Below are 24,021 nucleotides of genomic sequence, written 5' to 3'. Positions count from 1 at the left end.
CATAAAAGAAATATAAGATTATAGACCTTGAAATTTTTCATAGCTTTAGGTGAATTCAATTATTAAGGATTACAATAAAACTAACCCTTTTGGTACTTTAATTGATATCACTCTGAATCTGGATTCCAGGTATTATAATCCTATTAAGCCGAAGATGCATGATGCCAGCAATACTTTGGGGTTGACATCCATGAATTATAGGTGAGTTCTCCTGGGGAATACAAGGAAAATGACTCTTTGCATTCCCTGACTTGATTTCCCCAGAATTATCTTTCCTCTTGAATAGAAAATACCCCACTTATTAAGCCTAGTTTAATACATTTGACTATTTACATTGACATGAAGTTGGGGAAGCATTTTTCCTTTATTATGTAATGGCTCTATTTTCTTTCTATAGCAAATTTTCATGATTATTGAAGTTTATCAGTATAAAAACAATATTAAATCCATATTTCATAGGTTAATATTGGAGCACATCTACACTTTTATAATACAAGAGGTATAAGATAAAACCTATTTAACCTATCATTTTAGTCTTTCCTAAAATTTGTATAAGCATAATTGGGTATTGATGGAATAGTTTATGGGACCAACTTTTGTTCTTCTAATTACAAATCCTAAAACAGAAACATCTTTAGTTTTGGTTTGAAAAAACAGAATGATAGAATATTTTATGGAACTAAAATTGAAAAAGCCAATTTTATTTAAATTTATTGATAATATCTGAAAATTGAGCATGGTTTGAAAGGAAAACAGGTTTTATTTCAAATAGTTTAATTGTTTTGTACTGTTTTGAAATTGACCATTCAATATTTCCATACAACCCATCCCAGAACTTTTTCTGACAATTGCAGTTATTTTGGCAACTTAAAAAAATTCAGTTCTAAATCAGAGGACATTCTCTTACAAAAAGGTGATTTGTGAATATTTCCCTAATAGAACCTCATCAACCTAAGGAATGAAATAAGATCAATGAGCAGTTAGAAGAAAATAGATAGAGTAATTATTTTTTCAGTTGGTTTTAATAAATAGTAATAATTGGGGAATTACACATAACAAATATAAAATTTTTGTTATTTTTAAATTTTATTGATTTTATTGACTACTTGAATTTTTCAGGTTAAAAATATAAATTCTCTGGTAAAATTATATACTTAATAGTGTTATTAAGATTTAAGTTAGCTCTCTTTAATTGACCTAGTTATAGTCATAATAAAAAAGTATTGCATTAGGACTCATTTGTCAGAGATTTTTAACAGAGAAGGGGTTCTCTGTAAGTAGCCTAAATTGAAGAAGTAAATCTAGAAGTTTCTCTAAAATTTCACTCATTTCAGTATTCCTAAGCAGACTATTATCCAAAAAACCCAAAGTATTGATTGAGAGGATGCTTATATGGATGGACAACTATATGAGATGGGACAAAGTGAGTTGCCCCACAAAAGCTTATTTTTCTTTGTATAATTTGCAGTCAGTTTGCTACAAACTGTTATTATGGAACTCTGTTTTATAATAGTTGCTTTTTAAAATGGTTTAAAAGAAGCTATATGGTTCCATATGCTGCTAAAGAAATAATTAATCTTGTTAATCTTGCTAGTTACCCAGGTTATGTTTCATGTCACTTGGCAAAATGTTCCCTTTAATGGCCCAAACTGTACCTTTTGTAGAAAGTCATGAAATTTTCATGAGATATATTAGCACTATTCTTCCACCCATCAAACAGCCACTCAACTCTATATTTTGTTCCAGTAAACAATTTTCATCATCTTCTACACAAATAATTCCAAATCCACTTTTTCCTGAACCCACAGTGACTGGAACTTTGATTCCTCCTTTTCAATCTCTTTAGCTTTTACTCCACCATCAAAAGCAATGACTGATAATTCTTTTGCATGGAACACAATCTATTCCTTATTCTTTCCATTCCCAATGCTGCAGCTGTTTACTGTTTGTGTTACCTGCAGGAATATTACCTCTCAATACCACAATGAAGTCATGGTTTGTCAAAATAGCTTGAATTCTTTCAACATGATTTCCAGAACCTGAATGTACATCAAGCATTTCTGGTGCTGCTGCACTCAGTGTATTTATTTCTCAGGTATTTATATCTCATAGTTCTTGGTTAGTGAGAGTCACTGCAAATATTTATTGTTTAATCAAATGGAACATAGTGTGCTATAAGTAATGTCAATTTTCCTCTTCTCAAATATTACTTTTGCATCACAGTAAGCGGACATCCGCTTTCTGGCTTTGTGTTACCCATATAAGACTACCCTCCATGCACTTAGATTGCTACAATTCAAAGAAAGACTAGGGCTGTTTTGTTGATCAAAGAGGGGGAAATGTGAGAAATAACTCACTTGGACACCTGTTTTATTCGAATCAATATTTATTTTATTTTTTGATAATTTTTCTTAAGTCAAATCATGATAAATAAGTTCTAATCATGGGTCTCAAACTCTAATGTAATTTTTACCACTTGGTTACCAAGTTATGACATTCAATTGTACAACCACAAGAATGCTGACAAGTTTATCTCCATCCTCGTTTATTTAAATTCTCTTTTCAAACCCATAAGGAATTGGATTCCTTGAAGCTTTAGCAAGTCCCCCAACTTATTTTTGTACCTTTGGATCATTCTCTACTGTCCAAGATGAGAATATTATGACCATTTTATTACCATTTAGAGGAGAAGCTCTGTGCTTTGCTCACTCTGTGACCTTTCAGCTCATGGGTCATTTTTGACTCTCAAGAGCAAGGTCTTTTGTAGTTTTTGGTTTTGGTTTTGGTGTTGGCAAGGCAGAAGGGTTAAGTGACTTGCTCAGGGTCATAGAGCTAGGGAATTATTAAGTATCTGAGGTCCAATCTGAACTCAGGTCCTCCTGACTCTAGGATCCATGAGCTATCCATTGCTCCACCTAGCTGCCCATAGACCAAGATCTTTTAGACCAAAGATAATCTGTATTTTACCATGCCTCTTTTGCATATTTGGCCACAGACCTAAGGAATCAAGATCCTGGAAGAAGGAGGCACCTCTGAGTCCATGAGATTCGATGCATTTATTATCTTTTTTTTGTTTTTTTTGTGAAAGTGAATGGATTCATGTTACATCCTTAGGATTTAAAACTGCTCAGATTTATTACAGAAGGCTTACAAAGTGTCTAGATTAAAAATTTTTTCTTCTCCTAGAAAAGCAATAAGTACTTTGAGGACAAGATAGGTGAGGTGAGAGTGAGAGACAATGAGAGAGAGAGAGAGAGAGAGAGAGAGGATAGACTGCTATAAGGACTAGTTTAGTCCAACCACATGGCATCAGGGCCTAGTGGACCTAGGTCGAGTGCATAATACCTAAGAAAGAGAGAGAAAGATAGTCATTCTTCTCTTCTGAACTTTTAAAAAAATATTTATTTATTTTCATCCGTATGCACATGTATATATTTAAGTTACAAAATTTCCCTCCATCTTTTCTTCTCACTAACCTCCCTCAGCAGCGAATATTCAGGTTAGCATGGTATAATGTCGATAAACATGTCTACAGATTAGTGATTTTCTGTATGAGGAATTAGGATTAAGGGAAAGAGATACATTAGAGATAATTTTTATAAAGTGTTCATCAGATTCTTAAGTGTTGCTGTTATTGTTGTTGTTATTGTTTAGTGCGTGTGTGTGTTTTGTTTTATTTTGGTTTTTTCCCACTGGATGGGAATAACATTGTCCATAGCCAGTCTACTACACTTATTCTAGCTCAGTGGACTGCTGAGAGGAGCTGCTTCCATCAAAGTGGTTAAACTCACAATGCTGTGGTTGGTGTGTGTTGTGTTCTCTTGGTTCTGCTCCCTTTGCTGAGCAACAGATCCCATAAGTCATTCCATACTTCTCTAGAGTCCAACATTTGTGATTTCTTATAAAACAATAATATTCCCTAGTATTCATGTACCATAACTTGTTTAACCATTCCCCAATTGATGGGCATCCACTCAATTTCCAACTCTTTGCCACTTACAAAAAGAACTGCTATGAATATTTTGGAACATGTAAGACTTTTCCCTTTTTTATTATTTCTTTTGGATATAGTACTAGAATTGGAATTTCTTGGTCAAAGGTCTGAACAGTTTTATTGCTCTTTGGTCATAGTTCCATATTGCTCTCCCGAAAGGTTGAATCCATTCACAACTCCACCAGGAATGCAATAATGTCCCAGTCCTCTCACAATGTCTCCAACATTAATCATCTTCCCTTTTTCTCATCTTGACCAATCTGTTGGGTGTGAAATGATCCCTCAACATTGTTTTAATTTGCATTTGTCTAATCAATAATGATTGGAGTATTTTTCATATGATTATATACAGCTTTAATTTCTTCATTTGAAAACTATCTGTTCATATTCTTTGACCATTTATCAATTGGTAAATGATTTGTGACCATATAAATTTGATGCAGTTCTCTCTGTATTTTAGATCAGAATTCCTAGTTGTGAAGGTTGTTTCCAAGCTTTCTGCCTTCATTCTACTTTTGGCATCATTGATTTTATTAGTGCAAAAACTTTTAATTTGATATAGTTAAAATCATTTTGCAGTTTATAATGTGCTTTAATTCTTGTTTAGTTTGCATTTATATTCTTTACCTAATCACTTTCTTTTCAGCATTTCATTTATATACCTCACTTCAATCTTTAATTTTTCTAATTAACATTTTTGTTATTTCTTTGAATTTTTTCCTTATTTCAATCTTGCATGATTTTATTTTAGTTATTATTTAATTTTAAATTATTTTAAATTCAGTTTTTCTTGTTATTTTCTTTTTTTCTTTGGAATTTTAATAGGAGAATTTGGATTTTTTGTCTTTATTAAAATTCCTTTTGTCTTCTACTTATTCCAGTACATTAAGTTTGAGGAGACTTATTATTAAGAGTAATAGTGTTTTGAGGTTTTCTTTTATTCCAAATATAATTCAGATGTACTAACAAAATTTTTGGGGGCCTTCTTCAAGTCCAAAGCAAGGCTAGAAGGAAATTTTCTAGAATAGTACTCAATTACCTAATAATTTTCCTTTGTATTTTTTCCAGAAACACAATTGCCAAGATTCTTCACTGTTCTCTCTAGAAATTCAAATAGCAGACGCTAGGTCCTGTCAATTTTATAAGTTGGTTAAAACATTAATTTTCAAGTCAATTTTCTTATTTTATTACTTTTCTTCATCATCTCCTTTAGAATGCTAAACTTTACACTCTTGTGATCACTACCAAACTGTCTTTTCTTGAAATCAGCGAAATGTTCTTTGTGACTTGATGTTCATGAACAGAAATGTTATTTTATTATACACAGCTCATAACACCTAAGTATTATTTTATTGGAAAAGGCCTATAGCATGATTTCTGTTTCTGCTAATGTAGTTCCATTGGGTTTAAGAGTGGAAAGAGTTCTTGAAATTACTTGGCAGTACTAATAATAATTGGTTCAATGCTATTTAGCAGTGAAAAATACATCTTTTTAATTAAGAGAACTTTATTAGAGAATGAATAGTACAGCAAAAAAGCAACATTAACAGAAACTTTTTCAGATAAAGAGGGACACAAGAGACAGAAAATTAACATAATGTAGTGTTAATAAGTGAATTGATTATTACTGCCATAATTATGTAAAAATTGTTGCAAAAAAATGAATCAGTTATTATGGAGATACCTTATTTTTTTCAAATAATCTAGATAGCACAACTTGCCATCAAGAATCAATAAATTATGACCATCTAGGCAAACTTAGCTTGTATTTCTATTTTTGTACTACCAGTGAACTAACAAAGATTTTCAATTTTTTTTAAAATAAAAGGTATTGACTCTTTGGCTTCCCTGGATAGTGTTGGACTTTGTGTTAAGAAGACCTGAGGACAAATCTAGCCTCAGATACTCACTAGCTCTATGATCCTGGGCAAGTCACCACTGTCTGCCTTGGTTTTCCTAACTGCAAAATTGGGGTAATAAGATCACCTTGCCCTATGAATTGTTACATAGAATGAGTGAGAAAGCATATGAGACTGACTTTGCAACCCTTAAAGTGCTATATAAATGCTAGATATTATTAGTTCTCTGGATAGTAGCAGCATCAGTAACATGAAGAATCTCAGAGACCTGAAATCTCTGAAACCACTGATATTTACTCTCACTAAGCTGTATTTTTCTAATGTAAACATATCTCAAAGAAAATATTATATAGTCTTACTTTTTGAAAACACCAAATACAAATTTAAATGATGCAAAACTCTTCAGATATCAGAAATTTTGACTTTTGTTTTATTTGTTCATTTAATTAAAATTAATTAGGTAACATAGGGTAGCAGTAGTAAGTTGGACTTATACTCTAGATTCACATCTTACCATACCCTAGAATCCCAGCACTTAAACACATCACTGAAGCTCTCTGTTCTTAGATCAGTTTCTGCAACTGTAAGATATGGGAGGGTAGATCCAATTGTTCCAATTGTTCAATTCTGAATATATCATCGATGATCGTCAGTCATCTATTTTCCTGTATGCAAAAAGAAAAAAATAGTCTTCACTTAATGCCAGTGCATTCATTGTATGTTGAAGACCCAGCTTTCCCTGTATATTGCCATTTCAAAGTAGTTTTACATATCTTTCATCTGAAGTATATCTGGCATGGCACATCTGTTTCACAAGATGCTCTGATACCAACATTGCTCCCTCAAACAGGTCAGTAAGGTTACTTTATCATTCTTTCCACTAATGAACTGTCATATTCCCTTCTTCATATGAAAGATTCTACATGAAGCTGCACCTTCCCCTGGTTGAAGTTCAGGATCAGAATTCTCACAAATCTCAATTTCTATCGAATTTCTCTCTTTAATTTATGACTCATAGCTTCTACTCTTTCTGAAACTATAATGAAAGTGGGGTGTTTAAGACTTTTCAATATAATATCAAATTTAGAAGGCACCAAAAGTATCTATAGTCCTTTAGCAGCATAGTAGATGATTAGAAAGAATTAGTTAAAATTATAAAATATGGGGCAGCTAGGTGGTGCAGTGATAGAGCACTGGCCCTGGAGTCAGGAGGACCTGAGTTCAAATCTGACCTCAGACTCTTAATACTTAACTGTGTGTCCTTGGGCAAGTTACTTAAGCCCAGTGCCAAAAAAAAAAAAAAGTTAAAATATACTACCTAAGTGTCATGTATCTGTTTTCCACAAAACTCTGCTAAACAACAACCTTATCATAAGAAATCAGAAATCAAAGGAAAAAAATAACTAAAGATAAATTCATAAAATAAGACCTAAATGATATAAAAAGCAAAAACAACAAAAACAAAAACACCAAAAATCCATGAAGCAATAATAGGTGATGGAAGTACCTGTAAGTCTTACTTAGTCCCATTCTCTCTTTCTTGTGCCATTGTATCCTTTAGACATAGGAATTGCAAGAATTTCTTAGATTTGAGTATGATAGAGAAAATCAATAGTTTGTCTTCCTTGACACTAATGCAACACACAATGGTTCTGCTAAACCAGAAAGGAAAATAAGTGTAGTTAGGGTGTGGGAAAAATGGGGTTATAGAATGCTGAAGGTTTGTTTAAGGGGAAAGAGTTTCTGTGTACAAGGAAAGCAGGAGATGTATTTTTATTAATTCCATATGAACAGAGAAGTGACATTAATATTTTTTAGTTTTTAATCTTTATTCCAACTATGGAAACTATGGAAGAATAGGCTAAAAAAACTATAAAGAAAAGAAAGAATGCCACTAAAGAATACTAAAAATGGCAAGGTGTGAAGGAGGGCATAATTTATCTATGTCTACAGCAAAAGAAGAAAGCACTATAATGGCTTCATACGAAGAAAAGTGTCACATTAGGAGATAGCTTTCTATTATAAATTGTTGGAACTCATAACTGCTTTCAATCTCAAGAGAGGGAGACATAAGAGTTCTGGAGACCAGTCTATACCAAGTATTGTGTTAACATAATCTGATTCAGGAAATATATAAGATTGAGGAGAGAATTAGGAAGTTCTAATTTCTTTTTTTCTTTTCTTTTTTTCCTTTAGGTTTTTGCAAGGCAATGGGATTAAGTGGCTTGCCCAAAGCCACACAGCTAGGTAATTATTGTCCGAGGCCGGATTTGAACTCAGGTACTCCTGACTCCAGGGTCAGTGTTCTATCCACGGCTCCACCTAGCCACCCCGAAGTTCTAATTTCATGATAAACTTGTGAAGAACAAAAGTGGAATGAAAAAAAATATATATATATAGTCCATGATTTGAAAAGTAGAATTCTGAATAGAATGGAAAGAGAAACAAGGGAAACAAGGGAAAACTCATTTAAACTAAGAAGTTTGGGGAGAGTACAGGGAGACTGATAAACTTAGCTGGATGGATAAAGAGGAAAAAACAATGAAAAGAAGGAAACAGATTAATAAAAAGAAAATAATATTTGTTGACAGTGTCTAAAAATTATCTTTCAAGTATTTTAAATTTTTTTTCATTTCAGTCCATCCTTTTCTTTCCCTCATATATGCACCATAGGCATTTTTATGACTTTTGTCCTGGGCATACAAATGACTAATTATAGCTTCTGTCTCTAGATGTTTTATATTACTTCAAACTCAACATTCTGCTTCTGATTTCATTATTTTTGTCAGTGATGGCACCCAAATCTGAAAACTTGATGCAACTTTTAATTTTATTTTCTGTCTCTCTTGTATCCAATAAGCTACAAATGTATATTAGTTCTGCCTCTATAACATTTCTTATATTCATCCTTCCTAACACTCCAGTCTAATCTTGCTTCTGCATGGATCTAATTGTTTAATGTGGTTCAAAACCCTTTTCAAAATATCTTATTCAATACTTTATAAGGTTGATTTCCTTAGCATGAAAAACCATGAAAAAATCTGGTACCTCCTTACTTTAAATTTTCTCTTCTACTGTTTCTATTTTCTTTTTTCTGTCAAACTGTCCTTTTCATCATCTTCTGTATATGTCATGGTGTTCCTTCCATGCTTTTGCCTGAAATGTTTTCTCCTATTTGCTCAATATCTGCCAATCTTTCATGCAAGAAAATTCTCAAGAGCAATGTGTATATGCATATGTGTATTAACGCATGCTGCACAGATATCTACACATACACACACATAGCCATTGTAAGATAGCCTTTTGAATGAGATATGATTTGATGATCCTTCCTCCTACAGATATCATATTTATCACATTATTTTTTAAAATACTTCTTATGTGAATATCATATCTTACTCCTTGAAGTATAACTTACTGAAGTCAGGAATCATTGTTTATGATATATTGTTATTGGCTTAGTTCTAAGTTCAAGGCTAAAGCAAATAGGGGCTTAAAGAATTATTGAATTGAACTGAAACTTCTTTGTACCCTTATCATCTCATCATGAGGTAAGAAAGAAGGTCTTAGCTCAATTAGCTTTCTTCTAGTAATTAGGATATTTTCTTATCCTTAATAAATGTCTATTAATATGCATTTTGAACTTCCCCAAACTGTTTTGCCAGCACACTTTTGTAAAAATACATTTACTAATAAAGACATTGAAGGCAACTACTGACCATATGATTCTGGCCAACTTCAAAGATAATTTGGTGACCTTTGAGTAGGCTTGTTTGGAATGGAACTGTTAAAAGAACTATAACTTTGGAAAGATACCTTGTAGGGACTATAATTATACTGTAGCCAAATAAATATAATGTTAACTAACATTTAAATAATGTTTTAAGATTTGCAAAGTACTTAACATATTAACATTCATTTCATCCTCAGAAAACCTTGAGATTAGTTGATACTATTCCCATTTTTAACAATGAGTTAATGGAAGCAAAGAGAGATCTAATATCTCGATCATGGACACACAGCTAGTAACTATCAGTAGTATGATTCAAATTCAGGTCTTCATCATCCTAGAAATCTATTAATATCTAGCTTCCTTAAGTTATGAGTATGTGTTGTAATCACCTGACCAGAAGGAGACCAATTCAGCTCAGGAGAGAACAGAAACATGCATACACCTGGCTGGGGAATGCCAATAGGACAACTGGCAGAGCCGGTTTATTGAAAACATCAAACAGTTCTTATAGAAGAAAACCAAAAAATTAGCATGCAGAATGAAAACAATGATGTAAGTCTGTTATAGGCAGGAATTCACCCAGCAGGATGTGACTCAAGTCAAGAAGTTTGGGAATAGGGCTTTTCGAATTGTGAGGCCACAAATGACGCAGTTGTGTTATCGATTCAGAGTTCTGTGGAAGCTTTCAACTCAAGGGTCACCAGAGTTTAGTTTATTTGGCTGTACATGATATCTGATCCCAAACTCGCTTGAGTAGCCTCTAACAAGTATGACTATACCAAAGAGACTGAGTTATTATGCAGAAAAATTTCTTTTCAAGCCTATAAGAATATCCTGAAGGAAGTCTTGCCTAAATGAATTGGACTTTGTGGAGCCCCCAATATAGCTACTAAAGGTCAAAGAAAGAAGTATTTCCAATTAAGAGAAATGCTGTGGGCTTATTTTTATTGATTATGTTCCCATGAGTTCTAAAATGATTTTAAATTAATCAGACCACATAACTGAGACTGACTCTTTTTCTATTTGTTTTCAAGTATTAGATAAGTTTTGTCTACTTTAATATATATGTATATAGATATATATATATACATATATATATGTATAGGAAAACATTAATATAGAAATATAGGAAGGTTAAATCTCTGACCTGCCTTTGAAATGATTGGTCAGTAAAACCAGGGGATAAATGATATGGCACATTTTTGACTGATTTATAACCCATAGAAGTGGTTAATTCAGCATGAATTGCTGATATGTCTTCTGATCAGAGCAATTTTTAAATGTTTGATTAAATTTTGTAAAGAATTTGAAAAAATGTATGTAATATCCAATCCCTTCCTATTGAAAAGTTTCTGACATGCCATACACATCCCCCCACCCCCTCACTCCAGCTAATAATACCATTTAATCTTTGGTTAACAGAATGATGGCTTGATTTTATTCAAAGTTGCATGGATTAACACATATAAAATTAAGAGCAGAATTTAGGCATCCAACAAGTATTTAGAAAAAAAATATTTCTTTTTGTCTCAGGTAGCTTAGTTTCTTTCACAAATGTGACTTTTATAAGCAATTTTTTTCTGAGTTCTTTGATTTTTTTAACTTTCTCTTATACATGTAGGAAAAATCATAGCTATTTTCTATTTTCTTTTGTCTCTAGTTTTGTGTAATTATAATTATTTCTTCTAACTTTAGAAATCCTTTAAAAACTATAAAATAGCAAGTTTTGAGGAGTATAAATCTGATTATATCATTTTATATAGGCATATATATGTGTGTGTGTGCATTATATAAATATATAAATTAGAATGAACCCAAAGAATTAGAAGAAATTTGAATAGTCCCCATTTCATGAGACAGCAAAAAAACATTTCATTATTTATTCTTAAATAGTGATGGTTTCTTTAAAAAAAAAAACAGAAATACGTGAACAGTTTCAATAACTTTTTTTGAATGACTGTATTTAATTTTCTTTTCAACCACTCAAAAGCAATGAAAATGCTTGTACTCTGTTTCTGTGCCTTTCACTCTCTTCATTTCTCTGTGTCTCTGAGTCTCCCTCTTTCTGTCTCACTCTGTGTGATTCCGTCTTCCTTAATCATGGCTGGCAAATGCAGTTCTATGTGCATCCATCTTATCACATGCAACATTTGTGTGTTATTGTTCCCTTTCAACTGAGTTCTGAAAAATCGTTCAACTATAGAAGAATGCCAAACCTTTTATGATTCCTAAATCCCCTATTATGGCATGTTATTCCCAAAATGCATACCCAAAGGGTGACAGACATTTCTGTAAGAGAGAACAAGTGATACTGTAGTAACCTCACAAGCATGCTGTCCATATGGAGATTAATCCTGTAAACTACCTATAACTAGGTATAAAATGCAATGGGGGAAAAAAAAGCAATTTATCACAAGGGCACAGCTGGTGTCTCCTTCTAAGTGGTTGTTTCCTAAGCTGATACCCACCCCACTTACAGGCAAGATACATTTTTGAGTGAAATTAATAACAAATAGCATACATCTTCCCTGGAGAGTTAACCTTATACTCCCCAAGGGAGAGCAAATGAAGGTCAGGGCTGGGCCACTGAGTTGCCAGTTTCAGTTCAATGATCACAGTAAAATATGTGAGAGCAGGAAAAATTTCCTTTTGATCTAATTTATCAAAATAGCAATAAGCTCAGAATTCTGCTCAAATCATAAATAAAACTTCTCAAAAATCAATTATTAGAAGGTCTCGTTCACAAACAATATTTAATTAATGTACTTTCAGAAAACACTTAAGATGCATTTTCCTGATTTGTCAAACTGGCTCTTCTATTGTTTGTGTTTCAGATGTTCAAAATGAACTCTTTAGCATTTTAGATGGAAACCTTGAAATCTGGGCCCAAATATACAGGGTTTTTGGTTTGAAATAAAGCCTGCTTTTGTCCCAGATACCCTTAATACTGGTGAAGTATTTCTTGGATTAAATTCAAACATTTCTGATACTTGGTTTTACCTGGGTCTGTAGTTTTTGTTGTAAACAGTTGATGGAGGGTCACCTCCTGACCTTCAAGAAGCGTCTAAACTGTAAAATGATAGATATTCATCGATTCAATGTATTCCTGATATCTGTAACATTTTATTTTTGTGTATTTTCACTAAAGTTAACTAATCATTCACTCATAAAAACGTATACTATTCAACTCATCTTTATTAAGGCAAAGTTCTAAATGGGGCTTAGAGAAACAATAAAAGCAGAAAAATCTCAACTCTTAAAGAGTTTACATTTGAGAGGAGGGGAGATCAAGATGTACAAAATTAGGTAACAATATCAGTCAGATGGCATAGTGGAAAGAAATATATATGTGGAGTCAGTATGTATCTAAATTCAAATTTAGCTGTAGACATTAACTAGTTATATGATCCTGGGAACGTCATTTAACCTTTGCTTCCCTCTATTTCCTTATTTATAAAGTAAGAATAACATTATCACCTATCTTTAATGACTGTTATGATGATCATGTAAGATAATAATTATAAATCCCTTAGTGCTAAGTAAGTCCTATAAAATAGTAGCTTTTATTATTACTATTATTATAGAAAGAATCTGAATTCAAATTAAATCTGAGATATTTACTTCCTGTATGACCATGGGTAAATCAATTTGGCTCTGCCTCAGTTTCTTTCTCTATAAAACCAGAATAACCAAGAGTTAACTAAATATTCTTATTCTTACTCTTGTAGTTCATATCACATAGGCATTTCATAGTTTATTACCATATGACTGGTACAGAAGATAAGTGTAGCAGTGACTCCCTGTAGGCTGGAATAGTTTGACAAATTAGACAAACTGCATCTTCAGAAATAATAGGATTTTAAAAAGGTAATAAGAATTGTAAATGGAAGGATAGAATGTGAAGAAGGCATCTATAGAGTGGTGTTCAAAATTACAAGGTCAAAACATAGATGACATATTTAAAAGAAAATGAGTCACTATTTGTCTCATGCTCGTGGTTTAAAAATGCAAGTAAATAGATTAGAAAGATAGAATAATAAGATTTAGAGCTAGGAAGGAGCCTAGAGAGTATCCAGATAGAGACTAAACTGATAATGGTTTCGAATGATAGTATCAATAATGTCCATTTAGATAGCTCTTGAAGTTTTGCTCTCTAGTTTACACATCTTATCTCCTTTGGTCCTTAGTAAAATTCTGTGAGGTAGATGCTACTATTATCCTCATTTTACAGATGATGAAACAAAGACTAAGAAAGATTAAATTATTTATCTAGGGTCATAAAACTAGTAAGTGCTTGAGGCATGATTGGAACTCAAATCTCCCTGAATATAAGTCCAATGTTCTACCTATTGCTCAGCATAATGGGATTGATTTGCTATCAGGCAGGATTTGGAGGTTTAAACTTTAAACAGTCTTTACCTTCAGCAGGTGGACAAGATGAATCAACTCCCTTATCCTCACTTTTGTTCCACTAAGGAAAAAAATAATAAAGAAGATGTATGAGCTCATCTGTATCCTTTACTGTTATTAGAACAGCATTTCTACTGACCTAAGGAAAGCAAAATGAAGGATTCCTTTTTGAATAAGTCTTCTCCTTACTACTGGAAAGCTTGCGAGTTAATAAAATTATAGTAATGAAATTCTTGCTTTTTAACCTAGAAATTCTCTCAGTGTACCACAAACCACTGATTCCTCTTTGTGTTACCTCCTTTTCATAACAGATAACAAAAGCAACAATGGATAGCCTTTGGACATCTCTGTTCATAAATAAAATATACAAAATAAACAAAGCAGTTATGACTGGCAATAGTTATCTAAGAGTCTCTGAAAATAAGGAATTATGATCAATTTAAAAGATTTAAGAAATGTAAAATTCAGTGCATCTATATGTAGAGAAGGAAGAAAATTAATTTCTTGTCTTAATCTTTCTTTGGACTCTATGTAGATATATATCTTCTCCTATCTAGCTTCCCCCCCATTTTTCTCTTTTTTCTTGTCACTTAACCTTTGTTTATACATTTGCAAAGTTAATTGGAATGGAACCCATATTTTTTAAAGTTGAAGTTAAATGTATTTTGAACTGTGTCAACCTTATTTTACCAAATATAGTTCTATGATATCAATGGATAGACAGTAATATGAAAATAAATATTCTGATAATTATAATAATGATTATGCATATAGAATCTAATAACCTAGTCAATGGTTCATAACAGCATTTGCTGAAATGACATAGATTATAAATTTAAGTTTGTATAACATGTAATTTATATAATACATTAATTAAAATAATTGAAAAATGATGATCTTCACAAATCCTTGTTTAGAGCAGAGGCCCAGAGATAAGAAATGGATCATCATCAGTAAGAAATAGGGAGTGACTGAATTATAGATTATGTGGATGGGAGAAAAACAATAGGATGCTAGAAAGAAAGAAAGGCTCCTGGTTGTGAATGCTCTCAGTGTCACACAAGAGAGTTTAGAGTTGAGAGTATAGGCTTAAGAGAGGCATCTGCATGGTTCACGAGCAATTTTGAATAATCACTCTGGCAGAAGTGTGAAGGATCAAATGAACCTGAGAGACTCTTGAGGAAAAGAGTCTATTCTGGATTGAGGCTAACACAAGGCTGATACCCAGGTAGTATGTATTCAATAATGAGATATTTTGTAGTCTATTGAATAATTAACAAAAGGAAGTTTGCATAGCCATAGTTTTAGCTCCAAGGATTATTTCAATATGTTTTAATGAAAAATTGATCTGATATGAATGAAAGGGAATGAAGATGAAACAATGTTTTCTTCACAAAGTCCAGTGAAAACACTACTTAATGCAGTTGTGAGCTAATGAGAAATTAAACTAGAGTGATGTATGCATAAATAAATAGAAGGGGGTGCCTAGGTGGTGAAGTGGATAGAGTACAAGCCCTGGAGTCAGGAGTTCCTGAGTTCAAATTCAGCCTCAGACACTTAATAATTGCCTAGCTGTGTGGCCTTGGACAAACCACTTAACCCCATTTGCCTTGCAAAAACCTAAATAGATAGATAGATAGATAGATAGATAGAGAGAGAGAGAGAGAGAGAGAGTTATGAATGAATAAAGAAATAAATAAGTCAGGAGATAGATAAATAAATAAATAAATGGCTGAATAAACAAACAAATAAATAAATAGAAGGGGATGCAGGCAAGGAAAATTGCACATAAATCCAAACTTTTGGTAAATGATTGAATTTCTGTGAAGAGGGAGACTGAGAAATAAAGAATGTTCTCTAGGTTGTAAGGCTTGTGGGCAGCTAGGTGGCATAGTGGATAGAGCACCGACCCTGAAGTCAAGAGGACCTGAGTTCAAATTTGGTCTCAGACACTTAGTAAGTACCTCATTGTGTGACCTTGGTCAAGTCATTTAACCCTATTGTCTTAAATAAAAATTTCAAAAAAAAATAAAAGAAGGTAGTTTGTAAGACTTATTGACAAGAAAAATTGGATTATCTCACCAATAATAAGGGAATTTGGAAGAAGCATAGTGGAGCACGTTAGAAGGGAGGCAGAGGTTGACATTTCTGCACTGTTGTAACTATGTTGATGGGGCATTGATATGATGTCTAGAAATAATATGGTCATACTCTGAGAGAGGAAGCTACCAAGTTGATTAAAAAAGAGGAAAGTAGCCCAAGTCTGAAACAGGGCACAAAAAAAGTTTTCAAGTAATCAGAAATGGAATTATACTTGTAAGTATCCATTGATATTCTAGCCTAAAGTAAAATCAAATAAAAATATGGATAGGCTTCATTTGGGAGGAAGGGGTGAGGTTAAGAGGATATAACAAATTCTGTTTTGTTTTAGATGCATAAAATATTCAATTTACCATTACTGTTACAGTACAGTTGTTTAGAAGAGGGACTAAAGATGATTAAAAAAATAGTACTGGAAATCATCTACATAGAGATGAGTATTGAAACCATGGAAACTGATAAGAATACAAATGAGAGAGCATAAAGAAAAAATGACTAAGGAAAGAGAGATAAAGATAGAGTTGGGGGTATACTACCAATTACTGTATGTGTATGACCAGTATGAAGATCCCAAAAGAGAGATAGAAGAAGGCAGCTAATTTAAGTGGTGCAAAGGCTAGAGCACCTGTTCTAGAATCAGTATAATCTGAGTTCAAATCTGGTCTCAGATATTTGAGTCTTACTATCTTGTGACTTTGGGCAAGTAACAGCCCCTATTGTCTTACAAAAATCAAAGAGAAAGAGAGAGAGAGAGAGAGAGAGAGAGAGAGAGAGAGAGAGAGAGAGAGAGAGAGAGAGAGAGAGAAGCAGTCAGAGAGGAAACAGGATAAGTAAGAGAGTACTATCCTAGACAGGAGATAAAAGACTAAAAGGCTAATAGGTGGCTAATACTGGCAAGTTAATTGAGAAATATCTATGGGTCAAGAAGAATAAAGATCAGAAAGATGCCATAAGATTGGTGAATTAATATTTAATTGAAAACTGAAAAGAGGAGTTTTAGTTAAGTGATAAAAGGATAACCTGATTACAGAAGTTTTAGAAGGGAGTTAGAGGAGGACTGAAGACTAGATAATATTTTTCAAGGAATTTTTCTAGGAAAGAGACTTGTGACAGAATATAGTTCGATTTAATACTGTCCCTTTTCTTGTTTGTCTTAGAGAGGTAGATTTGACTGTGCTTGTAGGGGACAGAGAAGGATGCACTACTTAGAGACTGAAAGTTAAAGGGAGTAAGGATGATGTTGAGATCAATTTTCTGAAGAAAATGAAGAAGACAGGAGAGCATGAGATCAAATGAAAAGGCAGCAGGGTTGCACCTGGCTAATAGAAGGATTATGTCATCATTATGGTTTGGAATGAAGGAGGAGGTAGCAGAAGAAAAATATCAGAATAATATGAGATTAAGAAAATGAGATGAGGGGCAGCTAGGTGGTGAATAGAGCACCAGCCCTGGAGTCAGGAGTACCTGAGTTCAAATCCAGCCTCAGACACTCAACAATTATCTAGCTGTGTGGCCTTGGGCAAGTCACTTAACCTCAGTGCCTTGCAAAAACCTGAAAAAAAAGAAATAAAAAGAAAATGAGATGAAAAAGATGTTGTGTCCAGGTCAATGGACTTTTTTTGGGGGGGCAAGCATAAATGAGATTCTCATCAGAGTTGTGTGTGTGTATGTATGTATGTATGCATGTATGTATGTATGTATGTATTTGTGTGTTTGTGAGTGTGTGTGTGTGTGTGTGTGTGTGTGTGTGTGTGTGTGTATGGGTGGGTAGTCAAGAAATGAAGAAACATACTGGAATAGTCACTGTAGCCAATGATAGAGGGAATCAATTAGGAATAAGTGGAACAATTACCCTATTACAAAAGGAAGTCACTTTATATTATCAATGATAAAATTATACTTATAGCAGTAATTGAAAAGTGCGGAGGATATGAAAGATTGTAGTGTAGTTTTCTATAGTATTTATGAGGCACATGATAAAATTTTACAAGTAGTTTATGTTTTATTTAGATATAGTTATGGCAGATGGCTATAGGACTATTTATTCTTTCATGATATGATTCCTATATAATCCTCTTTACCAGTTTTACCATTCTTCCAAATTTTTCTTTGTCATCCTTTATTACAAATTTTGTTTTCTCGTACCAACAAATCAATATTGTAAACAGTTAAAATATTTTTTTCTATTTCTTTGCCTCTATCTCTCTGTCTCTTTCTCTGTATATGTATTACTCTCTCTCCTTTCTCTTTCCCCCTTATGTGTGTCTATATCTTTTTGTAAAATTGGCCTTTTAAATATAGTTGTAAGATGTTTTTGTTTTCATGAAGTTTGACTATGTCAGAATATTTAATACACTTTAATCTATCTTGTAATTTTTCATTCATTTGAAACTTGCTTTAAGTCATATATAGAGATTTGGACAAGCATCAATTCTATCTTGTATTCCTTTTCAATGGAACACAGTTTTGTCCCAATGCGATATGTTTCCAAAATATAGCATAATATAGAAATTCCTTTTAGTAGATACTATAGACCTTTTTTAGGTTTTTGAAAGGAAAACGGGGTTAAGTGGCTTGCCCAAGGCCACACAGCTAGGTAATTATTAAATGTCTGAGGCTGGATTTGAACCCAGGTACTCCTGACTCCAGGGCCAGTGCTTTATCCACTACACCACCTAGCTGCCCCTACTATAGACCCTTTAAAATAAAATTTAGGACTAATTCATTCAAATTATTTTTAAAAAAAACAAATAATGTTAAGAATGCCATAATTTAACAATATAGCATCATGGATCTAGTGGTATAAGAGAGCCAAGAAATCACATAATTCAAATGTTTCTCTTCCATTAAAGTAATAGAAGCAGACCTAGGATTCAATTTCAATTCCTGTCTCCAAATCGATTATGAATGGGGGTGCCTATAAAAATAATTGAATATATCATCAGATGACATGGGTGAAAAGTCTGTTTTGATCCTACTTACATATTTACTTAGATAACTTCAGGACAGTTTTTAACACCTTTTGTGGCTCTAGTTCCATGATTCAATAATATGAAAGCCTCCTATCCTTAAACATGTTGTTATGAAAAAAAGAAGTAATTTGTGATTCTGAGAACCTGGGTTCAAATTCTGGCTCTTCTGCTTAATATGCATGTGACTTTTGCAAGTTAATTCTGTAAGTCATTAGGCCTCAGTTTCTCTATCAGCAAAATAAAGGGGTTCAATTAGATGGGCTTTGTGATTTCTTTCACCCTTAAAGATATGATCCAATGAACTCTATAGAATCAAACCTGTCAGTAAAGTCTAAGGCTTTATTCATCAAACTCTATCTAAAATGTGGAATTCATGAATTTTATCTAAAGGCTCTGGCTCAAGGAGAATTAGTTGATTTTTAAAAGCTTTTCAGTCTGTAATTTAGAAGTTTTTGAAATAAATGTTTAATGCACGCAAAGGATAGTATCATGAGTAGGCAGGGTCGGCATTTAAGCATAGAGTGAAATTTGGAGAACGTGAGAAAGGTCATATTATGTGGAACATATCTCACATTCCTGAAGGAAATTTCAGCATTTTCCCCTCCTTTGGGCACTGAAGACTTTCTGGTATTCAATACTGATGTATTAAATACAAATATCTCTGTTAAAGGTGTTACACTAAGTTTTTAAGAATTTAATTAATGTGTTTATGGTTAATAAATACGGACCAAAAGGTTAAGTCTTTTCTGGAATCAAAGGTCAGCAAGAAGTTAACCTTGTAATAGGTAAATTCTACAAGAAGGGAGGATTTCAAAAAAAAAAAACCATCTCTTTTGAAAAGTTTGTTTGCTTTATTCTAACTCTAAGACCTAATAATAGTCAGATGGGTGCAGGGCCCATAAAAGTCTTATGCAGTCTACAGGGTAAATTTACCAGCTGGTTAATTCAGGCACACAGAGTTGGACTAATTTTGGCTACAAAGATGAGTAAAATTTCAAACCAGAGCACAAATGCCTTCTATTTCATAGAAAAGACTACGAAAGAAATGGGCTGGAATCCCAATGCTTTAGATTATACAGAGAAACATGTGCACAGCTGGACAGGTTTAGAAATGCTGTTTAGCAAGTTCCATTTCACTTGAAAGGACTTTGAAAACAATTCAAAGGTGTTAAATCTTTTGAAACTATTTCTAGTGGTCCCATCTCTACTATAGCTTCTCTTTGTGACAGAAGAGATTCCAAGCACTGCCTTCCAGGTCATCTGTTTTTTTTCTCCCCAAGTTTCATTGTCTTATGCTAAATTTGGTATCACACTAAAGGAATGAAAGATTGTGTTCTTAAAATGGGATGCAGCTGCTTCCAAAATAAATGACTTGGCTGTTGTCTACACATGGTGCTTTGAATGGAGAAAATTAATACAGGCTAAATTGCATACTCTTAGCTTTTTCAAATAAAGAAATCAAGAAATTGATCAGTAATTACTAATTGAACACCTACTGTGTGTTTGACACTGTGTTAGATGAAGGATGTACAAACAAAAAGATGTGCTCTAGGAGTTTTCTTTCAATACAGGGTGGTATATAAGTATTCTTAAAAAATAAATACATATACACACACATATAAATGCACATACACATGCACACACATACACACATGCATGTGCATATACATCGTGCAGCACATGCATGCACATGTACACATACACAAGCATGTATGTGCACCTACATATACATATACATGTGCGTATATACACATGCACACATGTACATGCACATGTACATGCACATGCACACATATGTACATGTACATATACACACACGTACATATATATGCATATGCATATACATATGCATATACATATACATATACACCTTTCAGGATAAAACTAGTCTAACTTGCATAGAAGATGTTAGGATATTATTTCTATTGGATCTGTCAACATTTTGTATTGATTATTCATTCTATTTACTTCATTTTTATTAGTAAATGTTCCTTTTGCTCATAAACAACATGAATATTTGTCTCATCTTGCAAAGAATAGCAAGTTTGTTTATATATATTTTAAAGTTTGAGAGTGATTTTCATTTATAGAAGGAGGAAATGACAAATTTTGGACAAGAATCCAAGTCACTACATGTTCCAATTTTTTCAGTTATCCTTTAGTTATGGCATCGTGCTATACTTTTGTGCTTTTTTATGTTTGCATGTTTATAACAGGAAAGTGATACACAATTGACCTGAAATATTTCTTCCCCCTATTGTGTTAAGAATAAATCATTTCTAAAGGTCACCCAGAAATCCATGATTAATGTAAAAACAAAAATAATTCTGTTCTTTCCCAGGACTCAAATAGGTGTTCTAGACACTAGGGACAGAAATACTATTATCCCTACTATCCCTGCAATCAAAAAAACTGTATATTTCATATTGAATGATCTCCTCATTGGTAATATTGAGGAAGGAATAAATGATGGCAACGTTATATCCATCAGTATTTTCCACTATCCTAGGAGATATCTCATGCAATGTTAAAGTTGAATAGGAATCCTCTATAAACTGTAAGATCAATCCAATGCTCCTGTTTGCAGAGAAAATTCTGTTTATTGCAGCATACTTCAAGATTTTACATGAACTAAATGAAACCCTTGATTATGCAAAAGTATTGATCTAGTTAACTATAATAAAAGAAAAAAATTGATAAAACTATCTATAGTCAATATTATGAAATATATTTGCAATGAAAGTCCTTTGAATTTATATATATATATATGTATATACATATATATATATGTGTGTGTGTGTGTGTGTGTGTGTGTGTGTGTGTGTGTGTGTTTGTGTGTGTGTGTGTGTGTGTGTGTATGTATGTATATTTGGAACAGCATTCAGAGAAGAACCAGAATTGAATAGGATTTTGATATTAGGAGAGCTTCCATTTGGGAAATTGTGCAGTACTGCTTTTGATGCTGTTCTGTAATATAAAGAAACCTTTTCAATGGAGTCCTTGCCTTGCCTTTACACTATGGTTCTATATATCTGAATACTCTTATTTCAAAGGATTGTTTCATTTGATTAAAATCAAGAGAAAAAAAGTGAGTGAGAGAGAGAAAAAGAAAGAAAAAGAGAGAGAAGGAGGGAGAGACAGGGACAGTCCTAGTGGGAACAAATAATTTTTGGAATATTTTCTTCATTGATTTACTTTCATTAAATAGAATGAGGGATTACTTTAAAGAAAGATAAGACCTTAAAGTACTGTAATGAAGTAAAGATGGACAACTGCTCTAATAGTCATATGATATGAATAGAGTGTAAAAGTGAAGAACCCTAGAAAACTTATAGCAGGTCTCATAGATCCTTTTTGGAAGTTATGTAGAATAACAGCAATGAATCTTACCAAGCATCCTATGGGGACAGAAAGAAATGAATGTTTTGCCAACAATAGAGTTTATAATTTCCATGAAATTGCATATTGATTGAAGTTTATTAGTGTTCTGCCTGCATATTAAGAAAATATTGCACTTTGAGACTATATTATTGTCAGAGGGACAATAGGTAATCCAAAATTAACCTTGTGGATCATTTCAAAAAGCTGCTGCCTTTTCCCATAATTTCTCTAATAGCTGTCATTCTTGTTCCAATTCTATAGTTCCTTGCCTGGTTTGGATCTTTGTTCTGACTTATTGTATTATAACTTGTCTCATTGCCTCTGGTCTTAGCTATATCAAACAACCTTCCATGAACTTAGCAAAATTCTTAATGAATATTCCTGTTTTGTCATTCTCATGATCAAAAATTATTTAACAGCTTCCATTTCCCTAAGTACTAGACTTTTTATTGTATGTTTCAAATTACTTTTCCCATGATCCCAAATTCTTGGTCATTCTTATGTATACAATGACTTTTTCTCAGTTCTATCCTTTTTTACCTCTTTGCAGTTGTTCATAATGTTGATCACCTTCTTATTCCTTACACATATTTTACCTGCACTCATTTAAGGCTTAGGAGGTTTCATGGATGAATTGAACAATGAGTTCTTGGAATATGGGACATGGCAGTATTTGGGGTACTACTATTATTCAATTGCTTGATTTGCCTAGGAAACTGCTACCCTCATCTGTGATCTTCAAGGGAGATATTTATTAGCAAAATAATTTTTGCTTTCAGGAATTTAAAAAAGACACAACAGTTTACTCAGTTCCTTGATAAGAAGTCTGAACATTTGAGATATTGCTTCATCTACAAATTGGAAATTCTTGCAGGACTGGAAATTATTACATTGGGTGAGTTTAAGTTGTTATAATCTATCTTTTATGCAGCTAGATAACATATTAGAGTGCTGAGCATGGAATCAAGAAAAATCTGAGTTCAAATTTGATCTCAGACACTTACTAGACATGTGACCCTGGATAGGTCACTTAATCTGTTTGCCTTAATACCCTGGAGAAGAAAATAGCAAACCACTCCAGTTTATTTGCAAAGAAATTGCAGTGGAAAGTATGCTCTATGGTCACAAAGAGTCAGCAATGAATGAACTACAACGAATCTATTTTTACCATTCCCATTAAACCTTTACAAAGTATGTCCTTTTTTTATTAGTAACTTTAAATGAAACACTATAGGTAAAGGGAAAAATGGGAACACTGCCAATGGATGGAGACAAACACACTAAGAAATCTGGCAAAAGGATACCATCCTCTTGAGAATGAGAAAAAGAATCTGGAAATTTAATGAAAGGGTGGATTCTGGGATCAATGGATGTGAGAATTTGTCAGATCTATAGGAATTTGATGTATTTCTTTTCATTGAGCATTCTCTGTTAAAAGGTGGTGTGTGTCATTTGACTTTCACTTTTTCTCATGTTATATTTTATTTTGTAGGTCTCAAAATATTTTGCTCAAGACTCATATTATTTTAAACTAAAAACATTTTGTCACATCGAACACACACTGTCTCCTTG

This window comes from Macrotis lagotis, chromosome X, assembly GCF_037893015.1.
Source record: "Macrotis lagotis isolate mMagLag1 chromosome X, bilby.v1.9.chrom.fasta, whole genome shotgun sequence".
In the NCBI taxonomy this organism is placed as follows: domain Eukaryota; kingdom Metazoa; phylum Chordata; class Mammalia; order Peramelemorphia; family Peramelidae; genus Macrotis; species Macrotis lagotis.
This window is presented reverse-complemented; position numbering follows the sequence as displayed.